Source organism: Lissotriton helveticus, chromosome 8, assembly GCF_964261635.1.
Source record: "Lissotriton helveticus chromosome 8, aLisHel1.1, whole genome shotgun sequence".
Lineage (NCBI taxonomy): Eukaryota > Metazoa > Chordata > Amphibia > Caudata > Salamandridae > Lissotriton > Lissotriton helveticus.
The window spans coordinates 923,597,004-923,623,329 of record NC_136069.1 but is presented as its reverse complement, the minus strand read 5'-3'; the positions used below and the strand labels follow the sequence as shown (position 1 = coordinate 923,623,329).

At 46.5% G+C, this 26,326-nt stretch overlaps 1 protein-coding gene and 1 pseudogene across 1 annotated transcript in view; one reads left to right on the top strand and one right to left on the bottom strand.

Annotated features, from left to right (window-relative positions):
• LOC144773827 (uncharacterized) overlaps nt 1-26,326 on the top strand; it is a 1,242,163-nt gene that overhangs the window by 1,155,302 nt on the left and 60,535 nt on the right. The window lies entirely within an intron of this gene.
• Nucleotides 23,347-24,046, bottom strand: LOC144771819 (epithelial-stromal interaction protein 1-like; annotated as a pseudogene).

Genomic DNA, 26,326 nt, shown 5'->3' with positions numbered 1-26,326 from the left:
AATAAAAAACCCTCCCTCCTGCTTACACGCAATGCAGTACTCAACAGTGCAAATGCGGACAAACTCCCGCCCCCCATAACAGAACTGCACATTCCTGATGCTCATAAACATTACACACAAAGTAGATTTTGCAATAAACCAATCACACAGTAACACATGGGGACTGAGGTTACCGGCCATGACTGTCACGGTTGTCGCCTACTCAGGATCAGGGTGATGCTTAAAGGGGTCCACCTCCTGATTTCCCGACACTCTGACTGCATGAACATACACAGAGCCTCGAGGTAATCAAGCGAGGGATAGGAAAGGGAAGGGACTGCAACGGAAGGGACAACTGAAATGAGAAAACACAAATATTATAACATTCACTTCTGACTACTCTCATTTAAGTCTCGCTAGTATAACACCTACCCCAAAGTATCTTTCTGGAGGTGAACCCTTCCTCTATGCTGCCTGTAGTAGATGCATCTCTCTACAATGAATAATCGTAGCCTGGAAAAATATAAAACCACAATTATAACATAGATTGTCCCATACATACCATTCCTCTTTCCCAATAAACAGTAAAGTAAACCCTTCTCCAGTAACCGGGGATTGAATAGTTACAAGGGTGTCTTAAATGATAATAGAAAAAGACTTCCAACAGCATAGCACAACAAGTCTTGAACTTTGGCAAAAGAAATAAAAAGTTCCATATATTCCAACCAGGAATTCTTTACGGTCTTTGCATCAATAAAGAGCAGTTGAAAATAGTGTCAATGAACAACTGAGAAAATGTCCTCTCAGGAGGCTTACCCCATGTCAGTACAGATAAAACAGAACCTTCTACTTGTTTTAACCGCAGTGCAGCTCCAACCTCCTTAATGTTGCCAGGAGGAAAAACAGCAGAAATATCCTTAGAGGAGGGGGGGGGGGCAAGCACACCTCGATGATGATATCCGCGTCTCAGCCGAGAACGCACAAGGGCTAGTTACAGCCGCAGCCGCAGGCAGTAACGAGAACAGAAATGACCAGAACGGAGTTTGGCAGCCGCCGCACTCCGTAGCAACTCTGATTTACAGGAAAGCGTCTCCACCGAGAACGCACAAGGGCCAGCTACCGCCGCAGGCAGTAGGTCAAAACTGGAAACCCAGAGCGGAGTTCGGCAGCTGCCGTAGTCCATCGCAGGCTCCAACAAAGAACAGTGTCTCAGCCGAGAACACTAAAACGAAGCACTCAGTACCTCAAACTAAGGTTCCAGTGTGGAATCACGTACAGCGCACGTCTGCGCTACGTGATCCTATATGTCCATGACTCCTCCCTTCATCCGAGCATTCTGGGAGATGTAGTTTTGCAGGCGCTTCTTGCAAATCATGACAGTATGCCCTCCTCCCAAGCGCCTCCTAGCCCCAGGCTTATCCGGATGGCGAGATTAGAAACAACGCACCGCACGGGGGCATGGACCCCTGAGCACGATTCCCATGAATCATCTTCCGCAGTATAGCCCTTCCAGGACACCAGGAACCAGAGCTTACCCTGACGGTAACGGGAATCCAGAATTCTTCTCACCTCATATTCCATCTGGCCATCTCTCATCACAGGGGGCACCTCTTTGCGACGCGCAGACCTGGCCGGCTTCAAGAGACTACAGTGGAACACAGGATGTATTCTCAAAGAGGCCGTGAGCTTCAGTTTATAGGCCACTGGATTGGTCCGACAAACCACCTCATATGGCCCAATGAAACGTGGATGAAAAATACTATGGAAACGAAACCGAATGTTCTTGGTTGAGAGCCATACCCTATCGCCCACCTGATACAAAGGTCCCTCCTGTCGATGCCTATCCTCCCATTTCTTATAGGATGACTTGGCCTTGTCCAAATGAGCTTGTACCCTCCGGTGAACCTTCAGAAGGGCCTTCACCTGACTAGCCACCGAGGGATGATTTGTCACCTCACTTGGGATCGTTAACGGCAGGGTGTCAGCATGGAAACCTGAGTTGGCTCTGAACGGTGTTTCACCCGTCGAACTGTGCCATGCGTTGTTATAGGACAGTTCCGCCAACCATAACAAGGACACCCATGAATCAGCTGCTTCATCCGCATAGCATCGGAGATATTTTTTGAGGGTTTGGTTCAGTAAGTTTGTCCATTGGACTGCGGATGAAAACTGGTGGACAAAGCATCCGTAATGTGTAAAGCCTTACACCACATGTGCCAAAACCTAGAGATGAATTGAGGACCTCTGTCCGATACGATGACTTTTGGGATACCATTAAGACGCACCACTTGGGTTAACAACAGCTGCGCCGTTTGAGCAGCCGTAGGCAGGTTCTTGCATGGAATAAAATGTCCCATTTTTGTGAAATTGTCCACCACTACTAGGATAGCATTGCTGCCTTTATCCAAAGTCAGGCCCAAAACCCATACTAATCACCTGCCATGGTCGTGAAGGAGTAGGAAGAGGCATCAACATCCCTTTGCTTTTATATTGTTCGCTCTTTGCCCGAGCACACGTCTCATATTGGTCAATCCAAGATTTCACATCTCTTGCCATTCCCTCCCACCAGAACTGTCTTTGCATGGCGTGAATGGTCTTTTGATGTCCTGGATGCCCTGCCATCATTGCGCTATGACACCAGTTAAAGGCCATTAACCGCAGGGCATGGGTAGGCAGAAATAACATGTTTCGATGCAATGGGATATCATGTTTAAGTGTGCGTTATATGTCCTTCTTAGCCCACTCCTTCCATTGCAAGAGTGAACGATTACCAGAAACCGCCTCCATGAACCTATCTACAATTAGAGTACACAACACAATTTCTGGGGACAGAATGGGCCTTGGTTCTTCCGAAAGGTGTATAGCTGAGTCCACTTGTCTGGACAGAGAATCCGCCTTTCGGTTCTCCGTCCCTGGACGAAAGGTAATAGTGAACTCATACTGCGCAAAAAAGAGCATCCAACGCATTTGTCTTTGGGGTACATGCCTAGCAGTTTTCATGAACTGTAGATTTCGATGGTCGGAGTACACGGTTACTGGGTGTTGTGCCCCCACAGATAGTGCCTCCATTCTTGAAAGGCTTTCTTAACTGCAAGAAGTTCCTTTTCTGCTACCTTGTAGTTCACTTCTGCTGGACTGAGCTTTTTGGACAAAAATGCCACTGGATGTAACTGCCCTGTTTGTTTGTCTCTCTGGGACAACACTGCCTCTATAGCTATGTCTGAAGCGTCTGCTTCCACGATGAATGGTTCGTCCAGTTGAGGATGTTGCAAGATAGGTGCAGTGCAAAAAGCCTCTTTCAACTGATTAAATGCTTCCATGGCATCAGAGGTCCAACAAAAAGGCGCGCCCTTTCTCAACAACCGGGTTACTGGAGAGGCCAACTGGGAGAAATGAGAGATGAATCTCCTATAGTAGTTGGAGAATCCAAGAAAACACTGAACATCTCTCACACTCTTGGGTATTGGCCACTCACGTACCACTACCACCTTCCTCTCTGCCATCCTGAACCCACATGGATTCAATATCACGCCCAAGAACTCCACTTCAGTGACACTAAACTCACACTTACTGAGTTTACAGAATAAACTATTCTCCTGTAGTTTCCGAAGGATTAGGAGAACATGACTGACGTGTTGAGCTGGGGAAATCGAATAAATCAAGATGTCATCGATGTATATAACAACGAATCGATCTATATACTCCTTCATAATTTCGTTTAAAAAATACTGGAATGCCTCCGGGGCGTTACACAACCCAAACGGCATCACCAAGTATTCAAATAAACCAAAACGGGTTTTAAAAGCCGTTTTCCACTCATCTCCCGCCCGTATCCGTACCAGGTGATAGGCCCCACGTAGATCTAGACGGGAGTAGATGTTCGCCTCTCTCACCTGATCCAACAGGACGGGGATGAGTGGAGGCGGGTATCTGTTTCTCACAGTAATCCTGTTTAGTTGTCGAAAGTCGATGTAGGTGCGCAACTCTCCATTTGCTTTCGAGATAAAGAAAAGAGGAGAAGCTGCCGGTGAACGGGAAGGGCGTATGAACCCAATGGAGCAGAAATGTTCTAGATCATTTTTCAAATGGGTGGTCTCGGAATCAGACAACGCATAAACTCTACAAGAAGGCACAACAGCCCCCTCCACCAAATCAATTCGGCAGTCATATTCCGTATGGGGGGGAAGGGTCTCTGCCTTCACCTCACTGAACACATCTTCATACCCCGCATAGACTCCTGGTAGGACAACCTCCTTTTCTGCTGCAGCAGCAGCCTGAAAAGCATGAGCCAGGGACAACGTGTAACGTTCATGCGACTTTAAGCATTGTGTCAAACAGGTCTCTGAACTAAAACGTATGGTTTTCTGTTTCCAATCCATAGAAGGATTGTGCTGCCACAACCACGGCATTCCCAGAATAACCTCACATTGAGGAGCTTCAATTATGTTCAACACTATACTTTCCACATGGTCTAAGGGATGCCTAGCAACGTCAATTCCAACATCTCAGTATGTTCAACTATGGGCCCTGATTTCAACGGGGTGCCATCCACTGCTAAGACGGTTTCAGGCTGAAGGGTAGGCACCTTCACTAGTCCCAAACGTTCTGCCAACCCACAATCAATGAAGTTTCCGGTTGTCCTTTTCCTAGAAACATAGACAACACTATGTGGGATTCTGAATTAGTACTCGTGGCTACCTCTAACAAAGCTATCTTCCACACCGGTCTGGAAGTACTATTTTTCTCTACTCTCTTGCTGTCAGACTGTACTTCTGGAACCGGAGCCGCTGTCATAACAGCCATCTGTTTACTAGGATATAAGGGGTTTCTCTTTTTTGGCTTAAGCGTGCATTCTTTAACGTAGTGCCCCTTCATGCCGAAGTACATACAGAGGTCCTGAGCGCGCCTAATCTCTCTTTCAGTCTTCGACAAAGGAGGGCGAATAGCCCCGATGTCCATTGGTTCTGGACTGCTTTCTTTATGGCCGGATTGACTTACATGTTCCAACCCACTCCCCATTCTGTCACTTCTCTTACGTTCCCCGCCTCTCTCGGACATGCGATGGTCTAACCTTAAGGTGAGATTAATCAGATCAGTACAGGTAGTAGGCTGGTGATCAATCTGTGCCAATACATCTTTAATGTCCTCATTCAAACCTTGATAATATAAAGCCATTCTTTTTTCTTCTGGCCATGCAGTTTCTATCACTAGCCTATTAAAGGTAGTCATATACGACACCAGGTCCTTTCTTCCCTGACGCAACCCCAACAGTTCACGGTCTGCACTGAGAGTAGTTGCTCGCCGGTCAAACACCCTCTCAAATTCCTTCCGTAAATCATCCCAGTCTGTCAACAACGGGTCGTCATTACGAACTACAGGTACTGCCCAATTGGCAGCGTCTCCAGTGAGATAAGAAATGGCAAATGCCACTCTTGACAAATTGGTGGGAAAAGAGGTAGGCCTACAGGAGAAATGCAGGGTGATCTGTGTCAAAAAAGTTTGGATCTTGAGAGGATCACCCAAATACCTCTCTGGACTAGCCAAGGGAATAGGTGGGGGTACTGTCACCTGAATTTGCGGGGCTCCGGCTGAGGCATCAAAAGGATTTCTAGTATGCCTGTCCAGCCTTTCCTTTAGAGCTGCTGTCTCTGCCCTTGAAGTGACTAATTCCTGTTGCACCAATACCAATGCCTGTAATACGTCATCTAAAGTTGCCATCTTTCAGCAACCCCTGATCGGGAGGAGTATAATACGTGGGTACGTGATTCTGTCACGGTTGTCGCCTCCTCAGAATCAGGGTGATGCTTAAAGGGGTCCACCTCCTGATTTCCCGACACTCTGACTGCATGAACATACACAGAGCCTCGAGGTAATCAAGTGAGGGATAGGAAAGGGAAGGGACTGCAATGGAAGGGACAACTAAAATGAGAAAACACAAATGTTATAGCATTCACTTCTGACTACTCTCATTTAAGTCTCGCTAGTATAACACCTACCCCAAAGTATCTTTCTGGAGGTGAACCCTTCCTCTATGCTGCCTGTAGTAGATGCATCTCTCTACAATGAACAATAGCAGCCTGGAAAAATATAAAACCACAATTATATTCCTTGCCTGCTCTCTTAGGATCGTAATACGTCAAACATACATTGTCCCATACATACCATTCCTCTTTCCCAATAAACAGTAAAGTAAAGCCTTCTCCAGTAACCGGGGATTGAATAGTTACAAGGGTGTCTTAAATGATAATAGAAAAAGACTTCCAACAGCGTAGCACAACAAGTCTTGAACTTTGGCAAAAGAAATAAAAAGTTCCATATATTCCAACCAGGAATTCTTTACGGTCTTTGCATCAATAAAGAGCAGTTGAAAATAGTGTCAATGAACAACTGAGAAAATGTCCTCTCAGGAGGCTTACCCCATGTCAGTACAGATAAAACAGAACCTCCTACTTGTTTTAACCGCAGTGCAGCTCCAACCTCCTTAATGTTGCCAGGAGGAAAAACAGCAGAAATATCCTTAGAGGAGGGAGGGGGGGGCAAGCACACCTCGATGATGATATCCGCGTCTCAGCCGAGAACGCACAAGGGCTAGTTACAGCCGCAGCCGCAGGCAGTAACGAGAACAGAAATGACCAGAACGGAGTTTGGCAGCCGCCGCACTCCGTAGCAACTCTGATTTACAGGGAAGCGTCTCCACCGAGAACGCACAAGGGCCAGCTGCCGCCGCAGCCGCAGGCAGTAGTTCAAAACTGGAAATCCAGAGCGTACTCCGTCGCAGGCTCCAACAAAGAACAGCGTCTCAGCCGAGAACGCTAAAACGAAGCACTCAGTACCTCACACTAAGGTTCCAGTGTGGAATCACGTACAGCGCATGTCTGCGCTACGTGATCTTATATGTCCATGACTCCTCCCTTCATCTGAGTATTCTGGGAAATGTAGTTCTCCAGTATTAGGGGTGTCTTTCATAGATTCACATGCCTGAATCATTCCCCGTCGTCGGAGTAGGAGTCCCACGGTATATGAAAAAGCAGTAATATGCCAATTGTACATAGCAAATAACAGTTATAATAAACCAGGAAGTAAAGTAGCCTCAGCTACCAAGGAAAAAACTTCCACATTAGTGACCATCCAAGTCATTATGTTAGACCAAACTGCAGCCAATCAGGCCACAGCTCCCACCAAGGTATTCTCCCCAGAGACCCAGGCTGTCAGATTTTTTACCGCACGTCGTGTGATAGGGAGTCTCTCTGAGCTCTGCTCAGTTTTTTTCTCTACTCTGGAAAGTTCTCACTTTCAAACATGTCTACATCTAAGTCCCTTTTCAGGGCCTGTGAATCTTGCGGCAAGGCAAGGCTATTCAAGGAGGACCCGCATACTCTCTGCATTTACTGCTTGTATCCTGATCATCAGGCTAAGGAGTGCAAGATTTGTCGCACTTTTCCTACAAAAACCCTCAGGGACAGAGAGGGTCGCCTGCTGCTGTGGATACAGCGGAATAAGGATAAGGATTTGCCACTCTCTGAGGTAGGAAGTTTGGCCTCTGTGTCCTCTATGGGATCTAGAAAAAGAATGGCTGAGGGTAAGGTGACTACCCCTAAGGCAAAGGTGGCGAAGCAGGCCCAGCTCACTCTTGACGCTGATGAGCCCTCTACCTCAAAAACGAAGAAATCCTCTGAAAAATCTGTGAGGCCACCAGTATCTAAAAAGACTGTGTCTTTATTGTCACCTCAGAGGCCAATTACCAAGGCAGCAACTTCTCTGCCGGTTTCCTGTCAGACAGCCACTCCAGTGACTTCTACCATGACTTTTTCCTCACCAAAAACCTCTTTGGTGATGTCCTCAGCGTCCTCTCCAACTTTTGTTCATGTCCAGATTCGTCCCATCTCGTCGACGAAGAAAGTCTCACCAACTGTCGACGAGCCTCCGTCGACGAAGCACACATCAGCGTCGGCAAAAACCTTGCCGTCGACGACAGCTTTACCGTCGACGAAGAAGACCTTACCGTCGACGACGTCACCGTCGACGAAGCAGCCGTCGACCATCCCATCGTCGACGAGGAAGACCCCGTCGACCATCCAGACGTCGACGAAGAAGACCCCGTCGACGACCCCGTCGACGAAGACCCCGTCGACGAAGAAGATGGTCCCGTCGACGGCCCCGTCGACGGCCCCGTCGACGAAGAAAATAGTTCCGTCAACGACTTCGTCGTCGACGACGAAACACGTCTCGGTGACGATGTCTCACCAACCACAGTTGTCGACAGAGCAATCAACAACGGCGAGTGCATCGCTCACAACAAAGTCTAAGCCACAAGATTTCCCAGTGGCTCAAGAGAATCCAATGACACCAAAGCTGTCATCTTGCACAGATATCCAAGTCTGGTCAGCAAGAAGCAACGTGATATCGCTGCCATCTCCAGCCACCACTGCGGCACTACTACAAAAGCGCCCATCCCAGTCTGCATGTATGTCGCCACTAACAATGCCAGACAGGCTCCTGGATTCTGAGGAAGGGGACTCTGGTGATGAAATATTTCAAGCAGCCAAGAGTCCATCTGACTTGCTTATACTAGTAAAGGATCAGGAAGAAGAGGAGCAAGTGACACAACCACCCAGGTTGGATACTGCACCTACACCAGGGACGCAAATGCCTATGGAACTTTTCAAAAATTTAATGTCCATGTTGGACGATTACTATCGCCGTTTTCCGCCCTCAGAGTCTGGCGAATCACAAATCTCTTCCCCACAGCCCAGAGTGACCCCGAATTCAATGCCTACTATACCAGAAGAAACGGGGCATAACCTATCCATACCGGTGCCCTATAACCAAGCGGAGGATGAGAATACTGAGGAGGAGGCTCAGGAAGAAGGTGAATTAGATGAATCGGATTCGTCGGAGTATGAAGATTATCAAGCTGACTCACCTTCTCCAGATGAACAACCAAAGGCTGAATCACCACCGGTGGATATTGCGAATTTCCATAGGATTATGGACAATGCAACCAAGAGATTTCTCATTACCATGGAGACTAAACAGGACGAATGTTTCCTGTACGATTTTAAGAGTTTGTCTCAGAGGCAAAGTTGGTCTATTCCTATTATAGACTTTATTTGGAAAGAAGGTCTAAAAATCATGGCCACACCAAATTCTTTACCTGCAGTTTTACCCCGAGTGGATAAAAAGTACAGAGCACCAGCTTCTTCACCTGCTTGCCTGATTGGCCAGGCCAAGACGGAGTCAGTCATTGCGCAGGCAGCTCAAAAGAGAGCAAAGAACCCGTCGTCTCAAATCTCCACGCCAACGGACAGAGACGGGAGACGACTCGATACCATTGGAAAAAAGGTATCCACGATTGCAGCGACCACAGTGAGGGTTGCAAATTCTATGGCAATTCTTGGCAGGTATGATAAACAAATGTGGTCTGACATATCGCCTTACATTAAGAAACTGCCTGAACCGGACCGGTCTGAGGCTATTAAAATTCTGCAAGAAGGGGAGTGTGCTTCGTCGGAGATCATTGATGCTGCAGTGGCTGTAGCAGCTACAGGATTCAGACAGTTGGCAGGAGCCTCAGTCCTTCGAAGAGAGGGATGGTTGAAATCTACATCCTTTAGGCAGGAGGTACAAGCCAAGGTGTTGAACATGGCTTATGACGGCGAGTACCTATTCGGCTCGCATGTGGATGAGGCTTTGCAGGCCATCAAAAAGGATCCAGAAACTGCACGATCATTGGGTATCTGCAGTATCGCAAATCTTCCTTTCGTGGCGCTAGAGGAAGAGGAAGCTTCTCAAATAGAGGGGGATATTACCAACAGCGTTCCTATACGAACACCCAAAACACCCAGAGGTACCAGCCATATAAAAAACAACCTTATGGCCAAAGAAGAAATACTTATTCACAGCCCCGAGGGAAAACCACATATCGGGGTAGAGACAACACCAGCAAAAAGTGAGAATCACTTCCTGCCGCCACTGTGTCCCAGCCAAAAACGAATTGGAGGAAGAATATCCCTACATTGCTCAAAATGGTCAAAGATTACTACAGACAAATGGGTGCTGGATGTGGTGTCCAAGGGCCACATATTAGAATTTGTAAAGACCCCTCCAAATTCACCACCAAAAGGGCCGCCCCCAGCACATCTCAAGGAGCTATTCATCCAAATCAATACAATGATCCGAAAGGGGGCAATCGAGAGAGTAACTCAACACCAGAGAGGAACAGGCTTTTACTCTCGTTTTTTCTTGATACGCAAAAAATCAGGGGAATGGCGCCCAATCCTCGATTTGCGTGCCCTCAACAAATACATCAAAAAATTAACGTTCAGAATGTTAACTCTCCAAGAGATCCTCCAGTTTTTGGCAGAAGGGGACCACTTGGCAACACTCGACCTTCAGGATGCCTACTTCCACGTACCTATTTTCCCCAGACACAGGAAGTTCCTAAGGTTCAGAGTGGCTGGCAGGGATTTCCAATTCAAGGTGCTTCCCTTTGGACTACGTTCAGCCCCGAGGGTATTCACAAAAATGTTGGCACCTGTAGCGGCCCACTTACGATTGCAGGGTATTCAGATATACCCATATCTGGACGATTGCCTTATCAAGGCCAATTCCTACGACACAACAAGCGAACATGTCCAGAAATGCCTTTGCCTGCTTCAAAGCCTGGGGTTTTCAGTGAACTTCGAGAAATCAGATCTGATACCATCACAAAGGAAGTCTTTCCTAGGAGCAACGCTGGATTCCAAGCTCGCTCAGGTCTTCATTTCAAGCGAAAGACAGGAGAAGATCCGAAAAATGGCAACTACACTCCTCACAAAAGAGTGCGTTTCTGTTCGGAAATTCAAATCTTTCCTAGGGATGATCTCATCGTGCATCCCTCTCACTCCAAACTGTCGTCTGAGGATGAGACCCTTACAAAGAGGAACTCAGTCACCAATGGGTGCAGGTATCAGGTTCCTTCGAGGATATCATCACCTTAACACCTCGAATGAAGAATACAATCCTATGGTGGAGTCAGAAACACCACCTGCAAGTGGGTTGTGCTTTCCTCGCAGAAGTCCCCAGATTCATAGTGACCACAGATGCCTCGCTAAAAGGTTGGGGCGCTCACCTTCAAGGGATGACGATCAGTGGCAAATGGGACGGTCAACAAAAGAAATGGCACATCAATCTGTTGGAATTAAGGGCCATTTTCCTCGCCATAAAATCCTTTCAGGCAATTCTAGAAGGCTCGACAGTGTTAATTTGAACAGACAACACAACGAGCATGCATTACCTGAACAAGCAGGGGGGCACAAGATCAGCCCGATTGTCTCAACAGGCTCAAGAGATCTGGAATTGGGCTCTGGCTCACGACATCAACTTGTCAGCGGTGCATGTTCCAGGAGTAGCCAATGTGCTGGCAGATTCATTGAGCAGATCCAAGAGCAGCACTCACGAATGGGAACTGCATCAGCCAGCGCTGGATCGGATCTTCCAGAGATGGGGTCACCCCGATCTGGATCTTTTCGCAACATATCAGAACAAGAAATGTACTCACTTTGCGAGCTGGATTCCCCACAGAGAATCTTGCGGGGATGCTCTGTCAATGAATTGGGAGCGGATATTTGCCTACGCCTTCCCGCCAATTCCGTTAATTCCCAAAGTCATCAAGAAAAGGAGGAGACAACCGTGTCGAATAATTCTGATTGCTCCACGGTGGCCACGACAGTATTGGTTCACACAGCTTCTTCTTCTGTCAGAGCGCGAACCAATCCAACTGCCTCAAATTCCAAATCTTCTGACAATTCAAGAAGGCAGGGTGTATCATCCAGACCCTCATTCTCTGAAATTATCGGCTTGGCTCCTCAACACCATGAGTTTGCACACTTGAACATTCCACATGACTGTCAAGAAGTCCTAGCCAATGCTAGAGCGCCTTCAACGAACAAAACTTACAAACTCAAGTGGAAACGTTTTTGTGTTTGGTGCCAAACTATGAATTTACATCCCATGAATGCGGAACCGGAAAAGATCTTACCTTTCTTTTTGCAGTTGGCTAAATCAGGTTTGGCGCACTCAACACTTAAAGTGTTTTTAGCGGCTATATCACGATACCGTCAGGATGGTACGAATTCTCTATACTCCTCAAGAATAATCCAGCAATTCTTTAAAGGTTTATTTCGTATGTTTCCACCAATACGTCGACCACCTCCATCCTGGCATTTGAATATAGTACTAGCTCAGCTCATGCGCCATCCCTTTGAGCCAATCCATAAAGTTGATCTCAAGTTCATCACTTGGAAGGTTGCATTACTGCTGGCGTTAACATCAGCCAGAAGGGTGAGTGACATGCAAGCGTTCACGTCTAAGCCACCTTTCTTGCAATTCACAAATGACTCTGTGATACTACGCACCAACCCGAAGTACATGCCCAAGGTGCCATCGGATTTTCATTTAAATGAGCCAGTGATACTTAAGACATTCTTTCCCAATCCACAGTCACCAGCTGAGAGGACTTTACACACATTAGACATTAAGAGATGCCTTAAGTTTTATCTTTCAAGAACAGCTGCCATCAGAAAGACGGATCAGCTATTTGTAGCGCATGGCAGACCAAGGCAAGGCTGTGCAGTGACAAAACAAACTATCGCCAGGTGGGTCTCATCCACGATAGGGCTCTGCCATCAACAAGCAGGTAAACCCTTACAGACCTTACCTAGAGCGCATTCTACGAGAGCAGTCTCCTCTTCAACTGCTTTGTTTGCTGGTGTGCCTCTCCTGCACATTTGCAGAGCCGCAACATGGTCCAGCAGACACACATTCACGAGGCATTACTGTCTGGATTCTTCAAGTGATACCGATGCCTCGGTGGGGAGAGCAGTACTGCGTAATCTTTTTCAATAAGGTGAGCCTCTGATGATCTCTCCCACCTCCTATTGCTCTTTTGACGCTTTCATATGTTGTTGCATTGCTTGATTTTCATGCATGAAAACTGTTCTTTTGGCGTCTAAGAGCGACATATTGTATTACTGCTAACTACTCGGATTCAGGCATGTGAATCTATGAAAGACACCCCTAATACTGGAGAAGAACAATAGTTACTTACCTGTAATCTGTGGTTCTCCAGTATTGGTGTCTTTCATAGATTCACATGCACCCACCCACCTCCCCTCAGAGTCTCACCCAGACTGTTAAGATTATATATATATACTCTGGTACTCTCCAGTGCTACAAAAATCTGACAGCCTGGGTCTCTGGGGAGAATACCTTGGTGGGAGCTGTGGCCTGATTGGCTGCAGTTTGGTCTAACATATTGACTTGGATGGTCACTAATGTGGAAGTTTTTTCCTTGGTAGCTGAGGCTACTTTACTTCCTGGTTTATTATAACTGTTATTTGCTATGTACAATTGGCATATTACTGCTTTTTTATATACCGTGGGACTCCTACTCCGACGACGGGGAATGATTCAGGCATGTGAATCTATGAAAGACACCAATACTGGAGAACCACAGATTACAGGTAAGTAACTATTGTTCTTTTGCAGGCGCTTCCTGCAAATCATGACAATTGCATCCAGTCTAAACAAAATCCCTACTGTCTGGCAAGGAATGAGTTCTCACTATGGGGTAACACCGTCCATTCAGGAGGAAAACTTATCATTAAACTGGCCTACATACCTAATGAACAGACTGGTAGGCAACACATTGTCACATTAGTTTGCATATACAAGGATACAATAGATCAGTACGCCAGTTTTAGACAAAGGTCGCAATCTAGTGCGAATCAATTTCGTCCAGACTTCCAGCCGGACCAGCCGCACCATCCCTGGCACAAGGGACCTGTTTGTGAGTATCTACAATGTTCCACTCTTTAATGGCTTTTTGGAGAGATTTAGGATCCAGGAAGACCCTAGCAGCGCCATTTATCACCACTCGCAATCTAGCAGGTATAGTATAGCATATTCTACATTAAGCTCTCTCAGTTTGCGTTTAATTGGGACAAATTGCCTTCTAGCCTCCTGAACCCTTAGTGTAAAATCAGGAAACAGAAAAATGGAGGAGCCCTCATATCTCAGTTCACCCAATTCCCTAGCTTTCTTCAGCACAGCATCCCTGTCCCTGTAGTTAAGCAATTTAGCAATAATAGGGTGCAGTGCAGTGCCAGGAGAAGGTCTGGGTCCCAATGAGCGGTGCGCTTGTTCAACAACAAACATGGCTGTGAATGTGTCAGCGCCCAACAGCATAGTGAGTATCTTTTCAACGAAAACTTCCATGACCACAGTTGCAGTAGATTCCGGAAGGCCGTTAATGCGCAGGTTGCTATGTTGTTATCTGGCCTCCAAATCCTCAGATTTATCCTGTAGAATGGACAAGGCTTTTTCCATTTGCTTTTGGGTGTTGTGCGCGTCTGTTTGCGCATCCTCTACCTCTGCAATGCGCGGCACTGATATATCTGGGTGCTCTGCCTGCTTGTCCAGCCATTCAGACATGCGGTCCATTCTATATAAAAGGGAGTCAATTTGACCATCTATAGTGGACAGGTTTTTTTGCATTGCCGCCAAAATCTGTTTAATGTCCCCACTTGTTACCTCCGTTTCTTTACCTGAGCCCGCCATCGCAGCTTCCGATGAGTTGTACCAGTATCTGGATTTTCTTTGTTCAAAGCTCAATTTAGGCTGAGCCTTGTCCATTTTACCCATTGTATTAATATAATAAAGGGAGCAGCCCAGTTGCAGACAACTTAGACCCCAGGTCCTAGCAGCTTTAAAACACCCTGCAGGCAGTGAATCTATGAAAGGGCGAACCGTGTCTCAGGCACAAATATAGAATCAACCGATCCAGTTGATAACCCCAGACCATGACGCAGTAGATCGCTTCTGTCTGTGGAGGGATCAGTCACTGGAGAGCGTGGCTCAGCTGGTTATCACTCAGTGCAATGAGCAGAGCCAGGCCAGCATGACGACAACCCCTGGAGTCAGGAAACGCGGATCTTGCTGACCCAGCCGAGTGGTAGGGCAACACCACATCCACAATCCTCATGCACCACAGAAGAAAACGCAGTATTTTTGTAGGCCCCCCCGCCGGGGTACCCACTGCCATCTAAAACAAGTAAAAGTTAAGAATGGAAATTTTGTAAGTGCCAGTATAGGTTAGATGCATTTCTGTGGCCCAGTGCAGCAAGCCAGGTCACACCCAGCTGCTCAAGCGTGGCTCTAAGCTCAAGGATCGTCCCAGGCGAGACGCGGGGGGAAACACCAGCCTGTCATTAACCGGTCACACAGAGCAGGTCCGGGAGGCTCAATGAACTCGTCCAAAGCAGGAACTGGTCATGCAGTGCGAGCGTGATCCAGGGCAGAACGCCACGCGAGTCTCGCTCACTGCCACACCATATTCCAGCCGGCCTCCACCCACCAAACACGGGCCTGAGCGGACCAGCGATCCCACAGAGCAATTCCAAAGGGTTCACTCTCCAGAGCTGTTCAGATGACGAAGATGTCATCCCAAGATAAGGTGTTGTTTCCGAAGATGAGCACCTCTTTTTTGTCTATATTAAACTTCAAGGAGTTGAACATCATGCAATTGGCGACGTTGGACATGGTGTTCCAGAAGTTGGATCTGGTGGTGTTGGGAGAGGAAGAGCTGAGTGTTGTCGTAGTAAGAGATGAAGTTGAATCAGGGGGTGCTGTTAACGCTAGTTTCCTGTCTACTTGGATTCCTTGCTGCCTGCCGACCCACTCCTCACGGCCCCCGCTTCGCGGGTGCCGCTCGAGGTAATCACCTTCCGGACTCCCTGACCTTGGAGAGGAGCCGTCGAGGGACGCCTGCACCATCTCGGGACTGCGAGGACCAGCGGGCGCTGCGTTCAGAGACTCGCCGCAGCTGGTCCTCTTCCCGCCCCCTCCTGCCTGGACTATTAGAACAGAGGGCTGGCTTTGCTTTCTGGTGCTGTTAACGCTAGTTTTCTGCCTACTTGGATTCCTTGCGGCCTGCCGACCCACTCCTCGCGGCCCCCGTTTCGCGGTTGCCGCTCGAGGTAATCACCTTCCGGACTCCCTGACCTTGGAGAGGAGCCGTCGAGGGACGCCTGCACCATCTCGGGACTGCGAGGACCAGTGGGCGCTGCGTTCAGAGACTCGCAGCAGCTGGTCCTCTTCCTGCCCCCTCCTGCCTGGACTATTAGAACAGAGGGCTGGCTTTGCTTTGTGGTGCTGTTAACGCTAGTTTTCTGCCTACTTGGATTCCTTGCTGCCTGCCGACCCTCTCCTCGCGGCCCCCGTTTCGCGCGTGCCGCTCGAGGTAATCACCTTCCGGACTCCCTGACCTTGGAGAGGAGCCGTCGAGGGACGCCTGCACCATCTCGGGACTGCGAGGACCAGTGGGCGCTGCGTTCAGAGACTCGCCGCAGCTGGTCCTCTTCCCGCCCCCTCCTGCCTGGACTATTAGAACAGAGGGCTGGCTTTGCTTTGTGGTGCTGTTAACGCTAGTTTTCTGCCTACTTGGATTCCTTGCTGCCTGCCGACCCACTCCTCGCGGCCCCCGCTTCGCGGGTGCTGCTCGAGGTAATCACCTTCCGGACTCCCTGACCTTGGAGAGGAGCCGTCGATGGACGTCTGCACCATCTCGGGACTGCGAGGACCAGCGGGCGCTGGGTTCAGAGACTCGCCGCAGCTGGTCCTCTTCCCGCCCTCTCCCGGTATTTAAAGACAGCCCTAGACGCGCTAGCGGGACGCGCGCGGGGCAAAGCGCGGAGCGAAGCCCGGGCAAAGGGCGGGCCCTCTGAGGCCCTCAGAGGCCTGCAGAGACTGGACTGGGCACTAGATGCTGGTGCTCTTGGGATCTGGGACTCTTGAGAGCTAGGTACTTTTATTGACAATACTTGTCATACTTACGTAGGATAAAAAGCGCGGCCTCTGAGTGTTGTAGCCGTGCTGTTTTTGTTTAGTTTTTATATTTAATATTTATTTTAACTATTTGTAAAAGCATTTCAGAATCTGTTTAATTTTAAGCTAGCAAAATGAATAAGAAAAAACTAGATAAAGGGCCTATGGATAATTACTTAATCCAAAAAATTACCCAGATTAATTCTAATAGACGTGCCTCCCTTGGACAGGGGAATCTTTCAGTGATGCATGAGGAGGCACTCTTAATTGATATATCCTCGCCTAAAAAACCTCCTATCTCCTGTGGTAAGGTAGTTACTGCGACCGCACAGGTCCATGTTATAAAACCTTCTGACTATCCAGATATCATGGAAAAACAAAATCATACCCCACCTGTAAGAATATTTAAAAAGGCAAAAACACGAAGGAGAAGGGGGAAGCAGATGCACAAAGTACAAGTACAAGCACCTAGAAAAAGCTCACAAGTAGTTAACATGATAAGTAAAAGTACTTGTGTGGGCAATATAGGGTCAGCCCCATTGGGATCGCATGTACATAGCAGTGTGGAAGAAATCAGGTCACCTAATTTAGGAAAAAGGGAGGATAAAATTGGTGTATCTGACTATTCCACAACTGAGCTTTCCATATTAACAACTCCGGTCAGTTTGAAACCTCACCACATGAGTCCATGTAGTACTTATGATGACGAAGGACTTTCTGACTCCCCAAGATTTTCGCCTGCTCCACTTACTAATTTAACCCAGATGTCACCACTGAAAATTACTACTAATAATATTAAAAAAAGAGGGGGTTGGTCTATGCCTGCTAGGGATGCTAAAGTACAGAAGAGGAGTTCGACCCCAGTTGCGACTGATGCGGTGACTTTACCATCTCTCCCAATTTTGCCCCTAGTGACAACTGATTTTTGTCCCTCTGGTGAGACTGCTTTATTTGTGAAATTAGAAAGTTTGTTAAAAGGCCTAATTCAGCCACTGTTGGAAAGAATGATTTTGTGTAATATCAGATTTGACCAGCTAGACGAACAAATAGGGAGAAATACGCAATTACTAGCTGACCTGATAAAGGGGGTGAATCTAATTAAATCTAGTGGTTTACCTGTGTCAACGGCTACTGCTCCCAAATTAGCATCACCTTGCCCAATTCCCCCCACAAAACCCGGTCGAGATGGGATAAAAAGTGTTCCACCTGTAACCTCGTTAAAAAAGAAGCCTGACATTAAACCTGTGAGTAGAGTAGGCGGCCAAGGTGAGAACAAAATGTTGGTAGAAGAAAGGCCACAGATACCCCAATCTAAGGTCATTAAGGAGAATGGTACAGCAAATCCACATATTGGAAAACGGTACCAAAGGAGAACGGTTGACCTACCACCTGAAGCTGCTACCTATACTATAGTTATGGCAGGCGTCCCCGAGTTACCTATGGATGCTAGGGAAGATCACCATGCATTAAGAAATAAAGTAACACATTGGTTATATAATAACAGACCCTTGCCAGCGCATATCAATGGAGAAATCCTGACAGTGAGGCGATCAGTCTGGGTGGGCTCTAGACCAAAAGATAAGAAAGAGGATGTTATTATTGTAAATTTCAAAGACCACAGAGCAGTTCGTCATATAGGAGATTGGTATGAGTCAAAGGGCAGTGACTCTATCTCTACTCACTATCTTAGTTATTTCTATCCATATTGTCCAGGACAAAATCCTGGAGGTAGGGATAGAGTAAGACAACCTGTAGATTGGTTTTCTTCAAACCAACGTGGATACGGTCCGAATGCATTATCCAAACCCGGGACGCAGTTTGGTATTGCCCAGAGGCAATTCTTCCCAATTACCCCTGGAATGGATTATAGGAATAACAACCTTTTCCTGGAGAACAGAGATTTGTGGTGCCCAGCCTACAATCTCCCAACCTACAACAGATTTGATGTATTTTCGGGCCTTGATTATGTCGATTGACATGAAAAGGTTGCCGATCGTACAAACACTCGGAGTCTGGTAGAGGTTGACGCACCTAAAAGTAACCCTATAATGCCCTCCCTAGGGGAGGGATGCCGAATAACCTCTTTCTCAGAACAGACCATCTATATAAATTCTGGTGTTGGTGAGGAGCTCCCTTCTAGTATTGTTATAGCCCAGCAGGTTGAGTCCGGGGATAACAGTGGAAAAGTGAGCTCCCGATGGAAGGAGATAGTTTGTGATATCTCCACGGTGGATGAGGTAGGAAGAAATAAAAAACGGAACTCCTGTACATTCCTATCATGGAATGTAGCAGGTTTAAAAAATAAGATAGACAATCCATCATTTGAGCTAATCCTAATTGAGCGGGATGTTGTGGTCCTCCAAGAAACATGGACCACAGAACCCGTACATTTAAGCGGGTACAGAACTTTCTTTACCCCAGCTGAGGGTGGTCTATATGGCCGTGCGAAGGGAGGTTTAATAACATTCCTCTCGAATAAGCTTAAATATGAGAAATTAACTTTTAAACCTAATTCAAATTACTATCAACTTATAACCATATGTATAAAGGGACTTATTGTAATCTTGATTAATTTTTACAATAATATCCCGAAAGCTGAAATACTGATTACCTTAAGAACACTTAGGGAAAACATACAACATGAAACAGAAAAATCAAATAAGGAAATGGTAATTTTATGGGGGGGTGATTTTAACTGTCCACTCTGTACAAGGGGGAAAAAAGGGGATTTGTGGCCTAATGTTAGAACAAAATATACATCTAACACATTTTGAACATACCTTGATTGGGGATCTATTTAATGAGCTAGTATTTATGTATGATTTGGGTTTTGTGAATGAAATAGCTCAGAACCCCACTTCCTTTCAGCCGACATTTGTTGGCAGATGAGCCATGTCCACTATTGATTTTATTCTTGTATCAAATAGTTATGGAAATAGAATCAATAGTTTAACGATTTTGGAGTTACCCCTAAGTGATCATCTGCCCTTATCATTAGAGGTCGAGAATCTTTTTTATGATCATTCCGAATATATTCTCACCCCTGACATAGCCTCTGATTTGATTCTGGGTAGGCAAAATGGGTATACTCTAAAATGGGGCAAGGTTACGCCAGAAAGGTTTTTGGCAAAACTGCTAAATACCTGTTCAGATAGTTTTTCTATTTGCCTAGGGGGATCGGCCTGCTCCATTCAGATCTTAGAGCATTTTGATAAAATAGCTCTTGAAATTAAAAAAAGTTTGTGGGTGGAGCTAAGAAATAAGACTAGGCGCATTAAAAGCTGGTTTGATACCGCTTGTACCAGGGCACTAAGTGACTTGAAAAATGCCATCCATAGATCACCCCGGGACCATTTAATAATAAGAGGGTTAAGGAATTCTTATAATAAGGCCCTGAAAAATAGGAAAAATGCTATAAAAAAGGAGGCCCTTGAAGAACTCTGCGAGGCTGCACAGTCTAAAGATGCATCTGCTTTTTGGAGGGTAGTTAACGCCCCTTTCCTCTTTGACAGTCATAAGGCTCGTATTGAGACGGCGATTACCGAAGAGGAATGGGTGGAACACTTCTCAACTTTATATAGCTCGCAGGATGCTCCATGCTCGACTGATGTTTTTAAATTTGTGAATAGTGCAATGGGTGAGGAAAAATTGGCGATATCCCTGGAGGAAGTCTTAATCGGATTAAATGCAACTAAGGGTGGAAAGGCTGCTGGCCCAGATGGGATCCCTGCAGATGTATATAAAGCAAATATGGAGATTTGGGGTCCCATGTTGGTACAGCTTTTTAATGCCGCCCTAGCCAATGGCCTGCATAAATCCTGGTTTACCTCAATAATCGTGCCAATTTACAAGAAGGGTGAGAGACAAAATTGTGCATGTTATAGGCCAATTTCCCTTCTTGATTCATCTGTAAAAATTCTCGGGAGAATAATTTTGGCAAGACTTCAGAACTGGGCTGAAGATAATGAAATTTTGAGTGACCTACAGTACGGTTTCCGGAAAGGTTTGGGAACCGTGGAACAATGCCTAAATTTAATGATTACCCAACAAAAATATACTAGGGTTAAAGGGGAACGGTTATATTTTACGTTTGTTGATTTGTCTTCGGCATTTGATTGTGTTTCAAATACCAAATTGTGGGATATTTTGCAAAGGTTAGGCGTCGATGATGCCATAATTTGTTTCTTGAGAGATTTATACTCAGGTGCCACTGCATCAGTTCGTTATGGCCGTGGGGGAGAATGTACTAGAAGATTTGGAGTGGGACGCGGAGTACGCCAGGGCTGCGTACTGGCCCCGTTCCTATTTCTTCTTTATATTAATGGACTTGAACATCGTCTCCTGCAGGAGTGCAGGGACATGCCTAGAGTGGGGAAGAGGTCGATCCCTGCGCTCATGTATGCGGACGATGCCGTCCTAATGGCTCGAACCCCCTTGGCCTTACAGAAACTGTTAGTATCCTTTGAAAAGTTCATGTTGAGTTTAGACTTGAAAATTAATTGTGGTAAAACATACTCCGTGAACTGCGGCACAAAATCTGGTAAAAAGTCGAAAAGCATGTTTTTAAATAACGTTCCCTTGGAAAATATTTCATTTTTTCCCTATTTGGGTATTTTGATTCATGAACGGGGGGATGGCTAAGTGCCATAAAGGCCAGAACTCTTTTGTTCCAAAAAACTTTAATGGCCGTTAGGACTTTCATGAAAAAGCTGGGGAAAAAACCAATAAAAGAAATCTTGACCATATACAATGCCACATGTACATCCGTAGCCCTCTATGGTGCGGGACTTTGGGGCTTTTCCAATATTGACCCACTACAAATTGTTGAAAATAAATTTTTACGGGATGTTTTATCTGTACCGCAGAGCGTATCAACTTACATTTGCCATGTGGAGCTGGGTCAACCTTATTTATCAGATTTAATTAGAATACAGCCCATTCTTTTGTGGCACAGGGTATGGACTACTAATGAATGTGTAGTTAACCGGGCTGTGATACAGGATATTCTGAACATGGAAAATACGGCCAATGTGGAATGGTTAGCATATATTAAGCAATTTATGTTTGATATTGGACACTGCGAATATTATGAGGATCCATTATCTATGGGAACTATACCCAGAAGATCTTTGAAAAAATTGAGCCTGGATCACCTCAAGGATAAAAGAAGAAGAGCAGAAGCCAGTAAAAAGATAGTTGCCTGGCATAACCTGATACTGACTGGAGTAAAAGTACAGCCCTATTTGACCCTGTTGATGTCAAATCATGATCGATTTCTTTTAACCCGCTTTAGATTGAATCTTGTTTTTAGACTTCTGTCCTTCCCAAAGATGAATTTATGGTCGCAGACTTTATCAACTTGCCCCTGTGATGATTCTTCGCCCCAATCCGACATTCACATTTTATTCTTTTGTAAATTTTATACTATTCCTCGCCGAAAATTTTTAATCCCCTTTCTCAAAGACATGAATTTAAAAAGATGTCGTTTAGCATTCCTAGAATGTCAGAGAATGGATACTGTTTTTACTGTTGTGGTTCTTCTAAATTATTTTAAGCATGTTTTGAAATTAAGGAAAACTATTAGTCTAAATGAAATATAATGAGTATGTGTATTTTTGGTTAGCTTCTGTATGTAGTATGTTGTTTATGTTGCTACTTTCATGGTTCATGATTTTAGCCGAATAAAGTACTCTCTGATTCTGATTCTGAATCAGGGGGTGTGGTCCATGTTGGCTAGCGGCATCATGCAGATGTTGAAGAGGGTGGGGACGGAGAAGGAGCCCTGGGAAGGGGTCGCTGCAGATGATGCTTTTGGGTTCGGAGGTGAAGGGTTGTAGGTTGATCCTTTGCTTTTGTCCTGTGAGGAAGGAGGAGATCCCAGATGCCGATTTGTGTTCTGGTGATGAGTATGGTGGGACACGGTATCGAAGACTGCCAAGAGGTTAAGGAGGATCAAGGCTGGGGTCTCACCTTGGTCGAGGAGGCGTCTGATGTTGTCTGTTGCTACGATCTGGCGGTCTCGATGCTGTGGTTGGATCAGAAATAAGCATGGGCATTGGGAATTTTCGGCGAAATTGCCAAAAATTTGCGAATTTGCGAGCGGGCGGATTTATTTTTTTATGCCCAGCTCACTAGAGCAAAGGAGGTAATGGCATTTATATTACAATTGTATACATTTTTGTACTATTGTACTCCTACTAGTTGAGAAAATGTGACTTTGACTGATGAAAACACAACAGCAAACACTTTTTACAAATCACTTAATCAAGATACCGATTTCGATTGTTTCCTTTAGAATTAACAAAAAAAATGACATTTTTATTACCATAAATATATAATATTCTGGCAGAAGTGAAATGATGGAAATTAATCACTTGACGATGAAGCTTAAATTTAGCTTAAAAAAACGCTCGGCTGAACAAAGGGGTGATGGCAATGTAATCATCTCTGGAACTTTTCAGACTGATCTGACCAAAGTTGTCACAAAGCAGTTATCTTTCAGTCACTAAAAGTAAGTGAAACGATCAGATCTGCAAAGCCAGGTTACGAATTACTGCTTGTATCAGGAATAAAAATGGCGGTCTCCAGTTTAGAAACGGCCAGCTCGGTACATGGAACCTGGTTGTTGTGCACTTCCCAGTCTGTCCAGAAAAGCATTATTTACCTGATATCGGTCATCTTCAAAAGTTTCCCTTCTCTATTTCTCCTGTTGCCTTCTTTTTTCCTCTAGCTGATTTGCCTTTTCTCTCTGGAGTGCCTTCCTTTTCTGGATTTCAGTGTCTTCGGCCTCCTTTTGCTTTCTTTTGTATTCTCTCTTCATCTGCTGCTGGTATTTAGATTGGCGGAGTCCTAATTGTGGTTGTTCTCTTGCTTCATACTCTGAAACATTTCCACCCAGCCTCCTCAGAGCCAGATTAATAGGACCTGGTCTATGTGCTTCCTTGTACCTCTCCAAGGCCTCCATCTCCTTTCTGGCAATTGCCTGAACCTTATTTCGTCACTCTTCGTTGGGATGCATTATGTGATAACCGCTTGCCCCCTCGAGCTGCGTCCGTTGCTGGTGGGCATCGGGTGAATCCTGTTGGCAGGGCACTGTACCGCGGTGCCCTGCGGCAGCCCCTTGCTCCGAGTAGCTCCTGACCCCTGGGGATCTCCCCTGCTGTGCTGCCCGGCCGTGCATCGTCATTGAGCGAGTGGCAGACATTTAGATAGCAGCGGCGACCACGCTCTGGGTGTTTGTGTTCGAAAACGCTAAACTCGCTCTCTCCCGGGGTTACTCGCGGGGTTTCAGGCTAAAGCTGGGTACTGTCAAGAGGCAGCGCCTGGCTTTCCAACAGATCCTCTGCGCTCCACTCACTTCTACTAAAATTGGGGAACAAAGGACAAAAGGGAGAACACCAGATTCCTTGGTGCAGATCAGTTTCGATTCTTCAATTTCGATTATTTTTTTTTTTTAATTCTTGTTCCTGGGGCTACGCCGGTCTAACCCACCCCTTTTCGCCGGAGGCAGTTTCCACCCTCACACAGGTGCAGGATTCGGGCGCAATCCCAATGTATTGTGGACACTATACATTTACCCAACGAGGTAGCACTCACTGATTTGCCACTGTAGACAGTGGGAAACAGTCTTTTTGGGCAAATCCGTGAATTTTTTCGCGAACTCGCTGATTTTTTTGTCGATTTTGCTCAAATTTGCACATAACTGGATTGGGAGGCATCAAGCAGGTTGTTTTCTTCCAGGTACACTGTGAGCTGGTGGTTGATGGCTTTCTCCAGAACCTTGGGGGGAAAAGGGAGTAGCGAAATGGGTAGGTATTTCTTAAGTTTTCTGGTGTCGGCGGAGGGTTTCTTCAGGAGCGGTTTGACCTCAGCGTGTTTCCATGCATCAGAGACGGTGGCCCTGGTGATGGAAGGGTTGAGGGTGTCTGTGAGTGTTCTGTTGATTTCTTCCCCTCCTTGGTTGTAGATGTGGGTTGGGCAGGGGTCCGTTGGTGCCCCAGAGTGAATTGAGTTCATGATGGTTGTGGTGTTCTGGGACCTGAGCTGTTTCAATCGGTGAGCTGGTGGCTGTCGATTGCGTCAATGGCTGTAAGGAGGTGGTCGAGGTCGGTAAGTTGGGGGTCAAAATTGCTGTAAATGTCTGATATCTTGTTGTGGAATTGGTCTGCCAGAGCATCGCAGACGGCCAGGGAGGGGCAGATTGTGTTTTTAGTGGCGGATGGACAGGAGAACTCTTTGACGATACAGAAGAGGTACTTGGTGTGGTTTGCGCTTGCCTGGATGCGGTTGGTTAGGGCATCCTTCTTGGCCTACCTGAGGTTGTGTTGGTAACTGCTGAGAGCTGCTTGAAGATGCTGAGGACAGAGGGGTTCCTGTTGGAGTACCAACGTCTCTCCAATCTGTTGCATTCCCATGTGAGGGGTCACAGCTGGCACGCTTGCTTGCTCTGCTGATGTGGTCTTCCTCATGGGGGTGACAGCGTCGGCGGCGATGGAGTCAAGTTCAAGCTATATAAAACAAAAAAAACAAAAAATCCTATACTGGACTGGACATATGCATTGTCAACCTCTCTTCCTCAAAAAGGAAAAATACAAGATGATCACACTCGCACAAGGCCTGTTTTCCCTAGACCCGGAGGATTGGATGGTGCCGTTGGACTAGGTAGATGCCTATTTCCACACCCCATCCCCCCTGCCCACTGTTGTTACCAGCAGTTCATGGGGACCAAGAGCACTTTCAGTTTGCTGTTTTCCCCTTCAGCCTTACCAGCACCCCTCTGGTGTTCAGGAAAATGATAATGGTGGTTTTAGCCCATCTGCGAAGATCAGGGGCTCCAGTCTTTCCCTACCTCAATGATTGGCTATTGAAGGCAGGCTTGCCCTAGGCAGTCATCTCCCAACTTCAGACTACGGAGATTCTTCTGCATTCACTGGGCGTTCACTATCCCTCCCTCTCAGATGCTTCCTTTCTACTGAGCTGTTCTGGACACTGGGCAGTTTTAGACTTAATCTCCTGAGGGGTGAATCCAGCATATTCAGACTATGATACTGATGCTTCAGTCACTCTCCTAGATTTTGTGTGAAGAACACTGAGTTTGTTGGGCCTCATGGCCTCCTGCATCCTGCTTCTAACACATGCCCGATAGCATATGCCAACTCTACAGTGGGACCCAATGTCCCAGTGGGCGCAGTATCTCTGGAATCTCCCCAACACGGTCCAGATCTCGGAGGAAACTGCAATGGATCTGTTGTGGTGGCTAACAAACTGCAATTGAGTTAGTGGCAGAATCCGCTCCCTTCCCCAACAAGAGAGGACTATAGTGACAGATGAGTCACTCCTGGGCAGGGGCAGAAATCTGCAACAGGTGAAGATCAGAGGACTCGGGCCTCTGTCGGATTCCAGACTCCACATCAAACTATTGGGTCTTCGGGTGATCCGACTGCCACAGAAAGCTTGTCTTCCATCAGTCCAGGCAAGACTAGTT